This window comes from Alligator mississippiensis, chromosome 3 (genome assembly GCF_030867095.1).
Source record: "Alligator mississippiensis isolate rAllMis1 chromosome 3, rAllMis1, whole genome shotgun sequence".
NCBI classification, from domain to species: domain Eukaryota; kingdom Metazoa; phylum Chordata; order Crocodylia; family Alligatoridae; genus Alligator; species Alligator mississippiensis.
In genome coordinates this window covers 198,546,436-198,564,443 of record NC_081826.1, presented here as the reverse complement: position 1 = coordinate 198,564,443, position 18,008 = coordinate 198,546,436, and the positions used below count along the sequence as shown (strand labels likewise).

At 44.5% G+C, this 18,008-nt stretch overlaps 1 protein-coding gene and 1 long non-coding RNA gene across 2 annotated transcripts in view; one reads left to right on the top strand and one right to left on the bottom strand.

The window, feature by feature from the left end:
* Positions 1-18,008, top strand: part of RFK (riboflavin kinase) — a 57,285-nt gene that overhangs the window by 27,488 nt on the left and 11,789 nt on the right. The window lies entirely within an intron of this gene.
* On the bottom strand, positions 6,724-17,972 carry LOC132249511 (uncharacterized). The gene is made up of 3 exons (XR_009460988.1): positions 15,082-17,972; positions 8,557-8,633; positions 6,724-8,066 (listed from the first exon to the last, which is right to left on the bottom strand). It is a non-coding gene; the product is annotated as an uncharacterized LOC132249511 (long non-coding RNA).

Here is an 18,008-nt window from a genome sequence, read left to right as displayed (position 1 = left end):
TCGGATTCTCGCCCGCCACGTCTTTGATGTTTAGGTAAAGTTGGGAGGCTGCCTCACGTCTCCTTGGGCATGGTTAGCTGGGACCTCTGTCCCCGTGTTTTCCTGGACCCACTGGGGGTCTCCCTGGATGATGGGTGCTTCCCAGGTACCCTAGCCTTATGGGCTATGCGTGGCTCCAACCACCCCTGATACCACGCCCCAAGCCTTGCAGATGGGATAGACGTTGGTCTGTCTTTCTATACGTACACTGCCCGTCTCTTGGGCCTCTTCTATGCACTCGCCCACTCTCTGAGGCCTCCTCTGTTGTGGAGCCTCCTCTGTCTCCGAGCCCACTCGGGGCCTCCCTGTAATGTTGCCCCTCTCTGGGGCCTTCCCTGTAATGTTGCCCCCCCCCTGCCTGGGGCCTGCTACGCCCGTGCTGGGGCTTCTCGATAACGCCCCCTTTCCGGGGCTCTCTCTGCGCCCACACTTGGGCTTCTAAAATACCGCCCCCTGTCTGGGGCTCTCTGTGCCCACTCTGGGGACTTCTCGGCTACGCTCCCTGACTCTCGGGCCCACTGCACTGCTACCCCCTTCTCCCAGGGCTCACCGCACCACTACCCCCTCTCGCCGAGGTTCACTGCAGCACTTCACCCTTCTCCAGGGTTTACTGCAGCGCTAAGCCCTTCTTCAGAGGCTCACCGCACCCGCACTGGGCTGCTCAGTAGTTCCCTTTCTCTGGAGCTTGCTGTGCCCACGCTGGGCTTCCTAATAATACTGCCCCCTTTCTGGGGCTCGCTGTGCCCACGCTGGGTGCCGGGGTCCTCACACTCCGCTGTGATGCCCCTTTAAGGATACTGCACCCTTACTGGCGCTGGGGTCCCCATGCCACTGGGGGTTCCCCCTGAGTATGCTGCGCCTGCTCTGGCGCTGGGGTCCTCACCCTTTGTTGTGAGTCCCCCAATGAGTACGCTGCGCCCTCCCTGGCGCCGGGGCTCCCCCACCACTGAGGGTTCCCCCTGAGGCCTCCTCCAACCCCTTATAGCCTCACCCTAGCCACCGGTGTAATACGTAACAACACAAACTCAAGCCTCCTGGCTATAACTCAAACACATGCCCTCTGGCTATAACAACAGAAGTCGCCTGGCTATAACTTAGCATCATTGCTCAAGCCTCCAGAGCTATCATGAGCTGTACTTGCAATCAGGCTTCTTCCCACATCCTGGCTGAGGGATGTTTGCTTAAGGGTAATTTTTAGGTTAACTTTGTTAAAGGCCTCTAAAGATAAAATTCAAAAGTTAAGACTTTGAGCTAAGTCAGGACCTTCCACACGTAGACCAAAACAATGGCCTAGATAAGAAGATGAATCTCGTCTTCTTTCTAAACTGGCTAATGGGCAACTATTACAAACATTCAAACTATTTCATTAAATATGACATTGTAGTTCAAGGCAGTTTCTCCTTGTGACTAAGGATTTCCTTATGCTTGCTTATAGCTTGGAAGCAGAGCAAAACTATTTTTGGCAAGAGCTCTCTCAGCATTACTGGATAGTCAGGTCAGGTATTCTTGCTCTGACCCCTGAACCTGTGCTGGCTGACTGTATTGCTGTACTGTTTTGCAAGGCTGTGGTTATTCATTGATTTCATTGCATACCATGAAGCCTGTCTACTATTCTGCAAGGTGAAAAAAGGAACTGAAAAGCAAAAGTTGCTTGAAGGTGTGGACTCACCTACATTTAAAGTAGTTTCAAAAGGGGAACATTTCAAAAGGGCATGCTACAAATGTAGCAAAACTGCTCCTACTTTAACACTGCTTAATACAGTGTGTACATACCCTGAATCAGACAAATGAGAGAAACTGATGTCAGATACAGATATCAGTTTAAGCAGCAATGTCACCCATCATTCACAAAATTAGCACGAGACTGTTGCTGGTTAATCTGGACAAGTGCAGCTGTGGAGCACTTCAGAATGAAAAAAGAAAAACAACCCTATCTGAAAGCTTTCTGAGGCTAGAAATAGATGTTGCCAAATGAGGTGTCTTTGCACAGCTGATCTGATTCGTCTTGCAAAACACACATTGCCTGTTGTTCCATCTGTTGATGCTGTGGGACAATGGGTGATGTGTAATCCTAGTCCTGTGCCTCAGGAATTCCCGAGATTAAGTCCCTCAAACCCTGGAAGAGCCTGCCTCCAGGCAACTTTTTGCAAGAGTTTTTCTGTGTAATGAGGTGTGCCTCCAGGATCTCTGGGGTGTATCTCCATGAGTAAGGACACCCTGACTTTCCCCACTTACTGAGACATGCATCAGAGATTCTGGTGACACTTCTCAGTAAGCAGGGAAAGCCAGGTGGGGGTTCCCAGGGCTTGAGGGACCCAGTTCTGCACAGAAATTCTCAGGGTGCACAGGATTGGGCCCCTCAGGTCCCTGGAGCACCTCTCTGGGCAGCTGGAGAGCGTGGGCAGCTCAGGCCTGCCAGCATTTTTTGCACTGTAAAGTAACTATAAATACCAGCAAAACTTGACACTGCTTTTGTCATGGCTACGAATTCTGGCCATCTGTGATGTGACAAGGGTTATTGATGTCTGTTTGCTTGGCCCTTGTGGCACCATAAACATTTTTACAGGAGCACAAAGGTGATGAAAGGCAACATCCTTTTCTATCCTATGTGGAGAAACTACATGAACCTTACAAATCATCAAATGTCGCTTTCCTCCAGGCAGACAGTTTATCTCAGGAGGACCCTGGGACAAATTTGACTAGTTGGAGTATAGGATGCCAGAATGTAAGTGAAAGGAAGAATGAGTTAGTGCATCCCAAGTCAGTCCAATGCCATGCGAAGCTGCTTCTTTTGAACCCCCACAGCTGTAGGATTCTCAGCTCATTTTACTAGTGTGATTAACTTTGCTAGTTCTGCTTGCAGTTGTTAAGGTAAGATCACTGGACTCAGTTTAGTTGGGAAAACTAGAGATGAACCAGGCAGTTCTTCCACACTCAGTGTAACTCAGTAGTAACCTTCACTTGCTCAATCCCCAAACCCCCTTCTGCAGGTGATAAAAAAGAAATCCGAGTTCTTTGGTGCTGGTAAATTCTCTGCATTGCACCTGCAGTTTAACAGCCAAGTGTCTGCAGCATTTGCACAGGTTCTTTTGCATATACTCATTTCATCAGTGACACCAATTTCCCTTCTGTTTCCTTTACAAAAACATGCAGAGGTTTCAGAGGCTTCTCAGTTTCTATGCAAATACATAATGGAAGAGAGAGAGAGTGCTGTCTCAACGTAAACAATTTCAACAAAAGCATTTAGTTTTGTGTAGAGTGCAGTGTTTCCTCTTTTTTCTGGACTTCTTTCCTGGTTCACAAAACAAAGGAAGGAAGCTGTCCCACTCTGTTCCCTGTGCCCCCGCCATCATGGTGGTGCTCCTCTGCACCACCACCTCCTGTCCAAATGTTTATTCGCATTCTGATCGGCTGTTTCAGTCAGACAATCAGAGTGTTATGGACAGACAGACAGATTAAGGCTTTTATAATATTAGAATATATAACCAGAGGCATGCAATTAGCATTAATTAACTTGAATAACAAATTCAGTTTAATGTGTTGACCCTACACTTTCACTTTTCTGTAGATGTTTGTGTGTAAATGCAGAGCTGCTTTGTAGAAGCTGAAGGTTTTCACAAAAGCAAAAGATGTTTGGGGGTTTGGGCACCTAACAAAGCAGTTTTGGATTATGGCCGTTTTACATTAACTAGATCTCCCTGCTAAAATCTCTCCCATAGAAATAATTATTTTTCACATTTAAATCATCATTGTCACAATTCAGGTTACAATGAGGGCAGTCAATAGTACTGTTATTATTTCAGGTAATCTTTGAACTCGGGCAGACTTTACTGCTTCAGCTATCCTCAGGTCCCAGTTGGAGGATTTTATTTTTCAATCACAAGGGCTAGGAATTGTGTGCTTGGATTTGAAGGCACAGTTCTAGGAGAAGGTCCGGCTTCTACAGCAGATTCCACAGATATAGGAGAGGATGACTTGACTACAACAGAAGTCCACCAGAAACTAGGTACCTTAACATTTCCTGATGCTCAGGAGAGTCAGTTTAGCTTTGCTGTGGAAAATACTGCCTGAGAGAAATAAATCAGGATTGGAAGGCTGAGAGTAAATTTATACAGCTAAGCTTTCAATAAGCATCAAATGCTTAAACCTTCATTTCTACAGAAAGAGCGAATGTTGAAACATTGAATTGTAGTATCACTGGATTAATTAAACAGAGATGTTGTTCAGATTCTTAATTACTGTTTAATTTGTGCTACCGGCATTACTCTAGTGCTCTGACATTTAAAGTTCCTGTTGTCAACAAGTTCTACCCACTCATGACCTATTTTATAGCAACTGGAATCTTGTTATACACCAAGTTAAGGTTCAGATTCTGGCAGCCATTTCTTTTTTGGTCCTAGATCTTTCAAATGAAATAAATGCTTCAAACCTTTAAAAAAGAGAGAGGCCTGTGCTGTTCTAGATCCCAATTTAGCCTACTTAGCGAAAGTGTGTATGTACACGCAGTGAATGTTTTATATACACCTGTGTGTTCTGATTTTATCATTTGATTTCAACTCTCCAACGTCAAGCAGTGTCAGAGATGAGATCTCAAAGTGCAGTCATGAGGAAGTGAAGTCATGGGGAGTTTTGGTATTGCTTTAGGTACAGCCAGGCTTTCCCTCTGAATGCGGGACTGCCAAGGAATAACTAGCAAAGTATTGCTGGAAAGAGTGTTAGTGATTTAACAGACAGCAAGCAACCAAATACTTCATTTTGGGTAAAATTCATGAGCATTCTTCTTATGAACAAATAAGAACAATTCTTGTTTTTGTGCAAGAAACATAACATTGCAGAAAAATATATAAAGGACAGAGACATACATATACCATAAGGAGCATATTTCTCACAATACAACCACTTTCTCTCAGACCACACTATTCTTGTGCTCAAGGCTAATCTACCTACCAACTTTAAAAGGTGAACTTGGGAACAAAAATTCATAAGCTGGCTAGACACTAAGAACCAAGAACCAAGGACTAAAATATGGATATTGAGTTTATGGCACATTATAATTTACCAAATTCCTGAATTCTTTCCATACAAGGAAGATGAGATTGACCCTCCTCCCTTTTGATAGGTCTTGAATTTCCAGTAATCAGCATCTTTTTGTCTGTCCGTAGTGTGTCTGCTACCCCTGAGAATTTCTCTCACCTCTCCCCTCTGCTGTGTTTCACTATGTGGTGCCGGGCTTCCTGTGATCAGAGACCTGAGGAAAAATGCCTTGCATTCAAAAGCTTGTTTAACTTTATTCCAAGTACAGTTGGTCCCATAAAATACATCACCCTAAGAAATTCTTGCCTCTCATAATTTCTGGACCATCATGACTACAACATCACTCCTACACTACTGTAAGTATTGTTCAGCATTGGTTCAGCTCCACCCATGGTAGCTATTGAGGAAGCTGCAGCTTGCATTGGGTGCAGAATCTCTTTCCAGCAAGTTTTCTAAGCTGAAGGCCTGCTTAATAGCTTCCAACATTGATGAAGCTGCACTGGTACAAAGAAATGCTTATTAATTTTCATGGGTTTAAATATAACTTATTCAGTTGGAGAGAAAGGTATTTTTGGTTGAGAGAAATAACAGAAATGGTGTCACAAGTATTTCTTGTTCTATCTAGTTATGGCTGGTTCTTGTGAAATGTGTAATGGATTGCTACCCTTCAGAGTGAAGCAATCCATTTACATTTGTTATTTATCACAGAACCATAAAAAATTAGAGTTGAAAGGGACCTAAGGAGGTCATCTAATCCAAACCACTGCTCAAAGCAGTATAACTGTATCATCCCAGCCTAACTATATCATCCCAGCTGAGGATTTTTTTGTGCAGTCTTAACCTCTGAGTATGGAGATTTCACAACCTTTCTAAGTAGCTTATTTCAGTGCTTTACTACCCTCCTAGTGAGAGTTTTTCCTCATATCTAACCTAAACTTCCCTTGCTGCAACTTTCAGGGGTGTAGCCGTGTTGGTCTAAGGACATAGGCAGACAACGTTCTTTGGGTGAATCTGATATCCTTTATTAGACCAACTTAAATAGTTGGAAAACAATATTAAGCAAGCTTTCGGGTTCAAAAACCCTTCATCAGCCTAAGGAAGTAGGCTGACAATGTTCTTTGGGTGAAATCTGATATCCTTTATTAGACCAACTTAAATAGTTGGAAAACAATATTAAGCAAGCTTTCAGGTTCAAAAACCCTTCATCAGCCTAAGGAAGTTTCTGCAGTTGGTGTGTGCTCTTCCTGAATGGAATGAAAAGTAAAGAAGCCAGAGGCTGGGCTGGTATGCATACAAGACAGGCAGTCAGTGAAAATGTAGATTGAGGAGTCAATGAGTGAGAGACAGGCTGCGGAGAGGGGGGAAGAGAGAGAAGGGGGATGAATAGTGGGGAGATACCTGGGGAGTCAGATGTCAGGCAGGTTATGTGTCATAAATCCAATGTCTATATTTAGTTCATGTAGGTTGTAGCCGTGTTGGTCTAAGAACATAGGCAGACAAGGTTCCTTGGGTGAATCTGATATCTTTTATTAGACCAACCCAAATAGTTGGAGAATAGTTATTAAGCAAGCTTTCCGGTTCAAAAGCCTGAGAAGAGTTTTTGAACCCGAAAGCTCGCTTAATAACTATTCTCCAACTATTTGGGTTGGTCTAATAAAAGATATCAGATTCACCCAAGGAATCTTGTCTGCCTATATTTAGTTCATGATTTTTAGTGTCCAGGAGGTTGATGAAGTGGAGTTCATAGGCTCGTCTCTGGGAAGTGTTTTGTAAGTTTCCTTTGAGGATCAGGACTGAGAGATTGGAGAGAGAGTGGTTTTCTTGTGAGAAATATAACCCCACTGGTAACTGGGTATTCCTGTCTTTGATGGATTTCCAGTGTGCATTCATTCTGGTGCGCAGTTGTTGTTTGGTCTCTCCTACATATTTTCCATCAGGGCATTTGGTGCATTGGATGAGGTATATTACAATTCTGGAGGTGCAGCTGTAAGATCCTGGAATGCTGATGGCTCTGTTGTGGGGTGTAGTTATTGTGGGGGTGGTGGAGATGTGTTGGCAGGTTTTGCATTTCTTGTCATGGCACAATTTGGATCCCTTTGGTGTGTTCTGAGCTTGAGGAAGTTTGCTTCTGGTGGTGAGGTTAGCAAGGTTCAGTGCTTGTTTGAAGGCTAGGATGGGTGGCTCTGGGAAGATCTTTTTAAGAATAGGGTCTCTTTCTAGTATGGGTTGCAATTGCTTGAGGATTTTCCGTACAGGTTCGAGGGAGGGGTAACACGTCATAACCAGCGGTGTGTGATTTGCTGCAACTTGACACCATTGCTCCTTGTTCTGTTATCTGCCACCACTGAAAATAATCTAGCCCCATCTTCTTTGTAGCCACCAGTCAGGTAGTTGAAGGCTTGCTATTAAATCCCCAGTCTTCTCCAGATTAAATAAGGCCAGTTCCCTCAGCCTCCTATTTTTTTGCCCTCTGCTGGACTCTCTCCAATTTGTCCACATCCTTTCTGTAGTGGGAGACCCAAAACTGGATACAGTACTCCAGATGTGGCCTCACCAGCGCCGAACAGAGAGGAATAATCACTTCCCTCGATCTGCTGGCAGCACACCTACCAATGCAGCCCAGTATGCCGTTAGCCTTCTTGGTAACAAGGGCACACTGTTGGCTTATATTCAGCTTATTGTCCACTGTAACCCCCAGGTTCTTTTCTGCAGCGCTGCTGCTTAGCCAGTCAGTCCACAGTCTGTACCAGTGCATGGGACTGTTCTGTCCCAAGTGCAGGACTTTGCACTTGTCCTTAATGAACTTCATGAGGTTTCTTTTGGTCCAATCCTCCAATTTGTCTAGGGCTTTCTGAATCTTAGCACTACCCTCCAGCACATCTACTATTCCCCTTACCTTGGTGTCATCTGCAAACCTGCTGAGGATGCACTCCAACCCATTTTCCAGATCATTTATGTTTCCAACAGTGTGGGATCCTTCCAGAAGAGGGGCACTGCATAAATATTAGATATCCATTATATATAGTGTACATTATGTGGGTTTTATTCAAGTAATGTTACAAACTGATTATGTCCACTGAAATTTAGTTCATATAATTAAACAAACCGAAATACCATCTTCTTGTGCAGTGAGTGAAAATAAAGAGGAAAAGTTATAGAAATGAATGATTTTCTACAGCTTCTTACTGTTAATGACAGCTAGGAGGACAAGTGAAAGCTGAACTTTATTTCTGCACTCAATTTACCCAATTTAACCACTGGTGTACAGCAGGGGGTCTCAACCCCTGGGCCGCGGCCTGGTACCGGGCCATGGCAGGCTGGCTGCTGGTCCACAGCATAGTCAGCTGCCAAACTGGAAGGGGCTGCGGACCGGCAAACCGCGGTCCCCCAGAGCCGGGCGGAGAGGCTGTGGCTCCTTCTGCAGGGCCTGCGGCAGCGCAGGGTTTGGCCCACCCCCTGCCTGGGGGGTAGAGGTATCTTTACCTGTCTTCCAGCTGGAAATTCCGGCCACAGTTGGCTGTGACTGCTGGGCTGCGGTATAAAAACTTTGAGAACCCCTGCTGTAGAGTATATAAAAATATAGTCATTATTATGAGAAGCTATTATTATGATATAGTTCTGTCTACAACCTACACACTAAAAACTATACAATGAAATTCATTTGGTGAATATACTGAATATGATTTTTGCAAGGTACTTATTACTCTGTAAAGAGCATTGAAATTCATTGAGAACATTTGCTGTGAATTTTTCACTCAGAAGAATTTTAACTGAGAAGGAACTGTCTTGTGATAAGGACTCAGTGATGGAGATTCATTTTTATTTTTGTTTCTACGTTCAAGATATCATTTGAAACACTGAATCAGAAAATGGTAGGTGCAGAGTCTCCAGACTTGGTCATGGGTGTAAAAATGATTACATTGGGACTATCAGTTAATTTCATATAAGAATCTCCGAAAAATTAGAGCTATCTTTGACCATAGTTTTCCTTTTTATTAGCTGTGATAACTTGATAGAATGAGATATTAGTTACTAATGAACATATTCTGAAATTATAAAGCATGCCCTTTATACAAATAATTACTTCTAATCTAAAGTAAGCTTTATATTTCAGTTCTATTGAAATAAGCTTCAGTAACAATATCAGTAAGAAAGAGAATGCCTGCCACCTTGTGGGTATCAAAGGAAAATTATACATTTATTCTGAGATGTTTTAGTCATTTACAAAATACTGAAGACTTTTGAGTTTCTTTAAAAATGGGAAAATCGAAGCTTGCAGTTCCTTCAACATACAAAATGAATGATTAAGTATATTCAGGATGAAGAAACATATGCTAAACAATAGAGACATACAATTTTTTTGTCTATTCCCATTAAAAATCACCTTAGTTCCTTGGACTAAGCTAAACTGAGAGTCCCAGCTGCCAGTAGGTCATATGATGCAGCCCTTTGCTCCTTCATTTGCCAGGCACCCTCCTGGAGTCATTGGTAATTTTGCCACTGCGAGGGCTTCAGAATTTTGCTTACTATTTCCAAGTTACTACCATTAGTAAATAAAATCAGAAAACTGCTACTATTGGCTTTTTGGCTAGGGACAGAAATTACACATAAACCAGTATAAGTAATCAGAAACTGGTTCAGATCTGTAGCACAACAGAAGTTCAGTGCATATAAACCACTTTGAAAATGGCCAAAACCAGTTTAAGATAAACCTGGATGGATGTAGTATCAGGCTTAACTGATTTAGGTTAAATCAGTTTATTGAACTTCTGGCCCAGATCCCCTCCAGATTCAAGTTAACTCATGGTCCCCCAGCATCCCAGAATGCTTTGTACCTCTCCTGTAAACTTCCCCTTGCAGGGTGGGTGAGCTAGCCTTGGCTCAAACTGTTTTCCCCAGCCGAGCAGGGAGGCATGCTCTAGCGCCCTGCAGTTTCTGGCCTGGGCCACTGTAGGCATGTGGCTGCATTTCCAGAATCAAAAGCCAATGTCTGTTCACTTGCTTATCGGTTCAATCTATGCAGTTTAAACTAACCTGTAAAGATTGAATTGATTCAGCCTCAGGCTTTTTGACTGTCTGTACTTAGCCTTAATGTCTCACCATATTCATTGTCAGCTAGCAGCAGGATTAGTATATGCATAGACAGATAAATGGTTTTCCCCTGCTGACACATTGTTTTTACTTAATTTAGTTGGACTGGTGGAAACAAATGTTTGTGTCAGTCGACTTAAGAAACTAAGGGTGAAGGAATGAATGCAAGTAATCTTTTGAAAAAAGAAGAGCGTAGAGAAAGCTGGGACTGAAGAAAAATGAAATATAGAAATTCTGAAAGAATGAGTGAAGTAAAAAGTTAGAGAGAACAGTAAAAGGAGTTTGAATACTTTGTATTAACTTTGGACCTGACCCTTCAAGGTGCTGTATGTCCCTCAGCTCCCAGATGACAGCACTCATCATTTCAGGACATGAATGAGAATTTGCCAGTTCTAAATCATTCAGTTTAAATATTGTTTACCAGCACATTGAATTGCAGTCAGATTTTAGCACAGGTAACACAAGCTCACAGTGGTTTTTCTGAGTCAAATATCAGGCAATTGTTAAACTTAGCTTCAGGCTATAGCTACATTGCACTAATAAAATTGTATTAGTAAAACTGTCAATTTTGGGCTCAGAAAATTGTACTCAATAAAACTTAAACTCGCTTTTACCGTTTTCAGCAACCAACTTGTCACACTATAAAAATTGTAGTGCCTGCCTAAATGAGAACCTAAAAAAAAACTAGTTGGTATATGATGTCACTTGAAGGAGACTTGGAGTATCTCCTGTCTATTGAAATGTGTACCTATCACAAGTATGGAGATCTGTTTTGGACAAGTATTCATGAGCATATATTAATGAGGCTAACTTTCAGGGAACGAAATCCAGGACGTAGTTCTGAGCACTCCATAGAGCTCCTAAACCAGGATTTATACCACTTGTAATTCCAGACATTGCAGCTGCCATAGTGAGGTGCTAGGGACAGGTTGATTAGCTCTTCCTCAGCAACATTCATTAGCATAGCCATGTTCATACAGCCATATTGCTTCTTGTTCAGGAGCCTGTGGCCACCAACACAAAAGCAAAACAACTGCAGTTCTGTGGCACCAGGCAGCATCCTGCTGTGTCCTTTCAACCTGGAGTTATCTTGAGTACCCAAAACTAGTGAATACTTTACAATTTTGACCTAAATCCCTCAGAAATTCCCATCTGCAAGATAGCAACAACTTCTTTCTACACTACAGGAGCATCTGGAAGACAAATAACCATTGAAATGCCAATGTAATAATTCAGCCATCAGTAGAAGAGTATAGAACCAGGGATTGTCAAACGGGGTATGTGTACCCCTGGGGGTACTTGGGAAGAGCGCAGGGGGTATGTGGCAGCATCACAGAGAAGCAGGAGGCGGGGCTTTTGCACACCCCCCGCCCCATAGCCAATCAGCCGCTGGGGGACCTCCCCTCTTCCCCCCGTTCGTCTACTGGCCGCCAGGAGACTCTCTGCTTCTCCACTGGCTGCCCGTGGTACACCAATCAAAAAAGGCTGAAAACCCCTGGTATAGACTTAGCATCATATGCTGAAATAGAGGAAAAGGAAATACTGAAAAGCTACCTATTCAAGGAGTGCCAAGTACCAAGCAGTTGCTCATATTAGTAAAAAAAGGACTGCAAAATGAGACCCAAAAAGCCGAGATGGTATGTATCTGCTTGGATTTCCTGGATTAGCAAAGGCAAATAAATATTGTACATCATAAAATACTATGACAATATATGTTAAACTCCCTTGTATTTACCAAGGGAAAAGATTTGGCCAAAGTGTTAATATGCTTGCTTAAAACACAGTACATTTGAAAATATTTGCTAATGAAATTGGGGTATTAATGTTGCTGTTGGAATCAGGCTATTCTTCGATATTCATCAGTAATTAAACAAGTTAAAGAAAATGGCATTAACACACAGAAACACTGGCAGTGGAACAAATGTGAAATGACAGCACATGTTATCACAGATGTTGATTAAATTAATAATTTGTTTGTAATCTCTTACTGCTCTTCATATTTTATCTGAATAAGATATACAAATGAACTTCAGATTTTTCAACAAATAAATGCAAAAAATCATAAAAGTAATAGGTGCAATTAGATTATTAAGCGATTCTTATTATTTTGAATTTGGATTATACTAGTAACTAAATTTGGTCAAACAGGCTGAGTTCCACTGTACTAGGCATTCTAGAAACATTAGTGCCTAATGGTTAGGCCAGTCCTACAATTAATGGATACCAGATAAACTACTATGACCGTGTGGAAGTTAATGTGGCACTCAGAGGCACAGCAGACTGTACACATACCGTTAATTGCAGGATTTTGTACATATACAGATAGAATCTCTGATGCAAATCTCTTATACTCTGATAGAAAAGATATGATAGGCAGAATGATCACAGGCACATAGAAAGGCAGGTGTAACAAAAAATAATAGGATACTTAATACTCCTTACATATAGAACATGATTGACAAATACATGTAAGTACTACAGCAGGCAACACCTTCCTTTGTTAGAAATTCTGTTCTTCCTTAACTAGGTTTCTTCTCTTACAGCTTGATGAAGTAGTATAAGCCTTTGTATTGATTCTAATGAGCTTAAGTTTAGTTTCTTTTTTTCTTCCTGGTTTACCTGCACCCATTCCCAGTCTTGTAATACTGGAGCTCTTTATTCGTGCTGCTGGGGCATTAAGTTCTGAATCTGCATATGGCATACACAGGTCCAGCAGTCTGACCCAGTATGCAGTGAAGTCAGTTGGATCAGATAAATAGTGAGGAATGGGTTTTTGGTTGTAGTCGTGTTGGTCTAAGGACACAGGCAAGCAAGGTTCTTTGGGTAGGTGTGCTATCTTTTATTAGACCAACTGAGTAATGGGATGGGACATCAATCAGAGCACTTTAGGAGCTGCTTTAGCAATCCTGGAAGAGCATGAAGAATTTCTGGCACCATAAAGGAGGAATGAAAAAGCGAAGTGGCACCCCCCCCCCCCCCTGATTAACAGAGAAATAAGCACTGGAACAGCATTTCTATGCTGCTGCACTTCCCAGGCTACATAGTAAGACTTCTTAGCAACTACAGCACAGAGGAAAGCTTTGATGATGACTGCAATTGTACAATTGTTACAAGCAACACCTGAACATTTTTCTTTTTTTGGGGATTCACTCCCTTCCACTTCTTTGTTCAAATATATACGAAACTACTTGATATAAGACATTTTTCCACATATACACGTAGTCCATGAGCTTTATTTTCCTGCATGATTTTGGCTCGAGGAGGGAAAGAAGTACTGAGGTGGATTTCAAATGTATGTATACAGTATGCAGTGCGCATTGCAACTCAGCTAGAATGGATAGGAATGGTGTGTGTCAGGTCTCATATATGGTATTTCTGAAGCTGTATAATAAATTGTAAAATCCCACTGATTTGAATACTAAAGCCTGCTTGGGCCTGCTAATTTGCTCTCCGTTTTTGAAGTTCCCTAATACTGGTTACTCAGAGGTGCATTCAGCCAAGCTGTAAGACCGCTCACAACCAGTCTGAGATTGACACCAAGATGACTTCAGTGTGGAGAGTATCAGTGTAGGAATTAGAAAAGCCTGTAAACTCGGCATTTGATTAATATAGGACTGATATGTCTGTCCAAGGCGGGGCTGGTCTCAATAAATGGGGGTCAACTTTTTCAGCGGGCATGCTGAAATTAGATTCAGGCCCTCCTTGACTGCCACTCCAATTCCTTTCTTTTACCTGATCTGCTGCTCAGCTTTCTGCTCCGTCCTTTCTTCCACTGTGCTGTCTATTCCCTCCCCAGTCTGCTGGGTATCTCAGAGGCTGCCTGTGTCACTTGTGGCATCTGTGCTGCAAGTTGCCCATCCCCTGGTCTAAACCATGTGTACCAGGCTCATTTAGCAATCAGAAAATTGCCTGTGTGGGATTGACAGTTCAATCCCATCTCATACAATGCTATGCTACTAATACTTCTGAAACTGGCTAGATCATGGGGTGCTCAACCCCTGGCCCATGAGCCAGATCTAGCCGCTGGCACCTGGTAATCTAGCCCATAGTGCTCCCCATGGCTCCTGTGGGGCTCCCATGGGCTGTGTCTCTGCATGCTACATTGGGTGTACAGGGTAGTGCAGAGCTCAATCACAGTGCACAGGGGCTGGGCAGGGCCTTTGCAAGGCCCATTTCCAGCCAGGTGGGGGCAACTTGGGGTCCCATGCCACCTCCACCTGGCTGGGATCAGGCTCTGGGGCCCCACACTGCCTCTGGCCAGTCTCCATTTGCTGGGATCGGACCCCAGGGACCTGCACTACACCTGTCTGGCTAGGATTGGACTCCTGTGAAGTGGAGGTGGCATGGGGTCCAATCCAGCCTACGAACCAGTGCTGTTCATCTGGCCTGCAGAGCCAAAACTGTGAGCACCACTGGGCTAAATTACATCAGTTTAAGGCCTATCAAGAGCAAGGCCCTCTTGGTAGTAAGGAGTCTTAATGAAGTGCTAATCGTAAAACAGAGGCTGAGTGCATCTTCTGAGTAACAAGATAACTAGTGTTAGGGAGTTGCAACATCTGAGTGCAAATTAGGAGATCCCACTGCCTTGAATATTGAAATCAGTGGGATTTGGCAAATAGCTAGAACTTTTATGCACTAATTAAATGGCTGCTTGCCTTAAACATGGGCATTTTAAATGGTTAATACTGGAGTTTTATTGTTTCAAATAGTCCAGCCAATGAAATATTACCCCACATACTACTAGGACAGACATTTGTTGGCTGACAGGATTCTGAAGTGACTTCTGAAAGACTGAAATGCTGCTGCTTTTCTGCTCAAGCTGCAAAGAACCCAGATAATATGCACACTGTATAATAAGGATATGCAGAGATCATATCCAAAAGAAAACTGGAGAGAAACGTCCCATGGCATACATACCAAAGTTATGCCAAATCAGCCAGGAAGGCCAGGGGTGTAAAGGGATCATAATCCATGGCAGAGCTCTACAAGCAAACCACCCATCTTCTGCTGTGGAAAGGAGGTGGGTGTAACTCTAAATCTCCTTCAGCAAAGCTGCATTCATGTCTGCAGGCCCAGACACCATTGTCAAAGCAGCAGTAGCAGCTGCCCCTCTAGTCAGCAGCAGCTGCAATCCCTTGATTAGATAATGATCTCTACTATGGCTCACTGATAGGTCTTGAGGTGACTTGAGTCCAATCTTTGAACGAACCACAGAGGTGCAGGTCCTTCCATAGGGGAGAGTAAGCTGCAGGCTGGGATGCCTCTCCTTTTCTTTTCTCCGCTCTCTCTTCTCTGCTTTTAGGGCAAGATGCTTTACTTCAAAATGAGCTATCACTGGTTGAGGTTGCAGTGCCATTGGAGTTGGTCGGCAGCCAGCTCCTCCCAACTCGATTTCAGCATGTTTTCTTGAGGTATGCTTTCAATGTGTCCTTGTAGCATTTTCTCTGGCCACTGCAAAATCAAGATTTCAAGCTGTTACTAAGCTGGGAGTAGAACATTCGTTTTGGGAGTTGAGTCAGGCATCCACACACAATGTCTGGTCCAGCAAAGTTGGTGCTTGAGGATCACCAACTCAATGCTGGTAACATTGGCTTCAGCAAGGATGCTGGGGTTTGTGCAGCAATCTTCCCATTTGATATGGAGGATTTTCTGGATGTATCGTTCGTGATACCTCTCCAGCAATACAGGAATAGCATTGAGATTGACTTCTCCACCTCTCGAGATGATGATGGTAGGTCATCCACATTTCAGACCTGGAGAGGAGGGTGGTGATGATGACTGCAATGTAAACCTGCGTCTTGGTGTCTTTCTGGAGATTGCGATGAATAAAGACATGCTGAAATAATTTTCCAAAGGAAGCACTTGTGCACCAAATCCTGTGCTTGTTCTCCTCAACCATCTTCACTCTGAGAGAGGTAAGGGAAATGTGCGATTACTTCCACAGTTTTCCCCTCAATGGTAATTTAGGGAGGTGGGTCGCATTCATAGCCTGGAGCAGGCTGATAGAGCAGTTTAGTCTTCTTGGTGTTGAGAGAGGCCCAAAGATCCAGTGACACCTGGAGGATTTCCTCAGTGTGTCCAAGCATAGGCGACTGGTAGGAGAGGCATGGGGGGAGTGGGGGGGCATGCGACCCCCCTGACAGGGCCATCCCCGATGCCACCGGTGGTGTCTGCAGGTGCTCCAGCCCCATCCCCGCTGCTGGCTTCTGTGGGTGCCCCCCCCCAGATTCAGGAGGCACCAGTCACCCATGTGTGCAAGCATGGTGCAGTTCTCTGTGTACTGAAGGTCAACAATGGTTGTTTTGAGTACTTTGGTCTTTGAGAGAAAATGTCCCAGATTGAAGTCTTCCTTCCATTTGGTACTCAAAGTCAATTCCAGAAGGAAGGTGGTCCTTAGGATGACTAGAATGAGTGTCAAAAAAGAGAGAGAACAAGATTGGGGTGATGACATAACCTTGCTTGACCCCAGTTCAGATGACAAATGCATCTGTCTTCAAACTGGTACATAGACCTGTCGCAGTCATCTGGTTGTGGAGGAGCCTCAAAACCTTGATGTAGTTGTCAGGATAGCCAAATCTGGCTGGTGCTTTTCACAAGGCCTCCTGACTGATGGAATCAAAGGACTTAGTAACGTCAATGAAGGCCATATACAAGTCCTGATGTAGTTCCCAACACTTTTCTTGGACATGGCAGGTAACAGAGCATGGCAATGACAAGGCCCTTCTAGTATAGACAGAGTCTATAGCAGATTCTCAGCCAGGGTGCCGTGAAATCCTTTTAAGGATGCTGCTCAGTCTTGGCACCTATGCATGATTCACAGGCCAAACCCAGCAATTTCAAATAGGAATCCATAGTGTTAAAATGTGTCTGACCGGCTGCAATCCTTCCAAGTTCTTTACCACAGGAGAATTGCTGTTATTTTTCAGTAGTCAAAACCTGAGGGACAAGCTAGGAGATCAAGGTTTTGGGAGTAAATCTGGTATCTTTTATTAGACTGACTCAAATAGTTGGACAAATTCTTCTTAACAAGCTTTTGGGTACACATACCCTTCGTCAGGCTGAGGAAGCACCTGCAACTGGTGTGCAGCCTTCCTGGATGGAAGTAGTAAAGACCGATGCCCCTGTAAGCTAGGGGCTGGCTGTTTCCAACGGGCCGTCTCGAGTCTCATGAGAACTACTGGCCCCTGGCACTAGTGCTCAGTGCCTGCACCTCATGGCCCAGAGCCAGCTGACGGAGCCGTGTCATCCAGCCCTTGGGGGTTCAAAAATGTGGTGGTGAGGGAGTGATGGCATCGTTCATACGGAATCACAGAGAAGCCGGGCTGGAAGAGACCTCCAGAGATGTAGTCCAGTCCCGTGCCTGAGGTAGGATCATCCCTATCCAAACCATCCCGTACAAATCCCTCGTCTAACCCGGTGGTGCTCAACCTTCTGGCCCCTCGGACCAGATGAGCAGCGCAGGGCCGTCTGTGGGCCAGTCACGAGGATCGAGCTCCAGTGCAGCGCGCTGGGACTGCTGCCCGGGGCCCGGGACCTGCCCTCGCTCGGCCCCCCGGGCCTTGGTGCAGCCACCGCGCACTGCGATCACCGCCCAGCGGGCAGGGCCCCGACACTTCCCACCCGTGTAGCAACGCAGTGCTACGCTTCCGCACCTGCAAGGAGCCCCACGGGCCGGATGTGGCCCGTGGGCGTAACCCGACGAAACCGCCTGCGGGGGCGGGATAGGGGCAGAGCGCCGCTGGGCGAGCCCAATTTCGGGACGGGGGTTGGGGTGGACCCGGACCGTTCCACAGGCTGGAAGCTGGTCACGCCCCGCCCCGCCCCTTCCTTGCCCCGCCCACCCG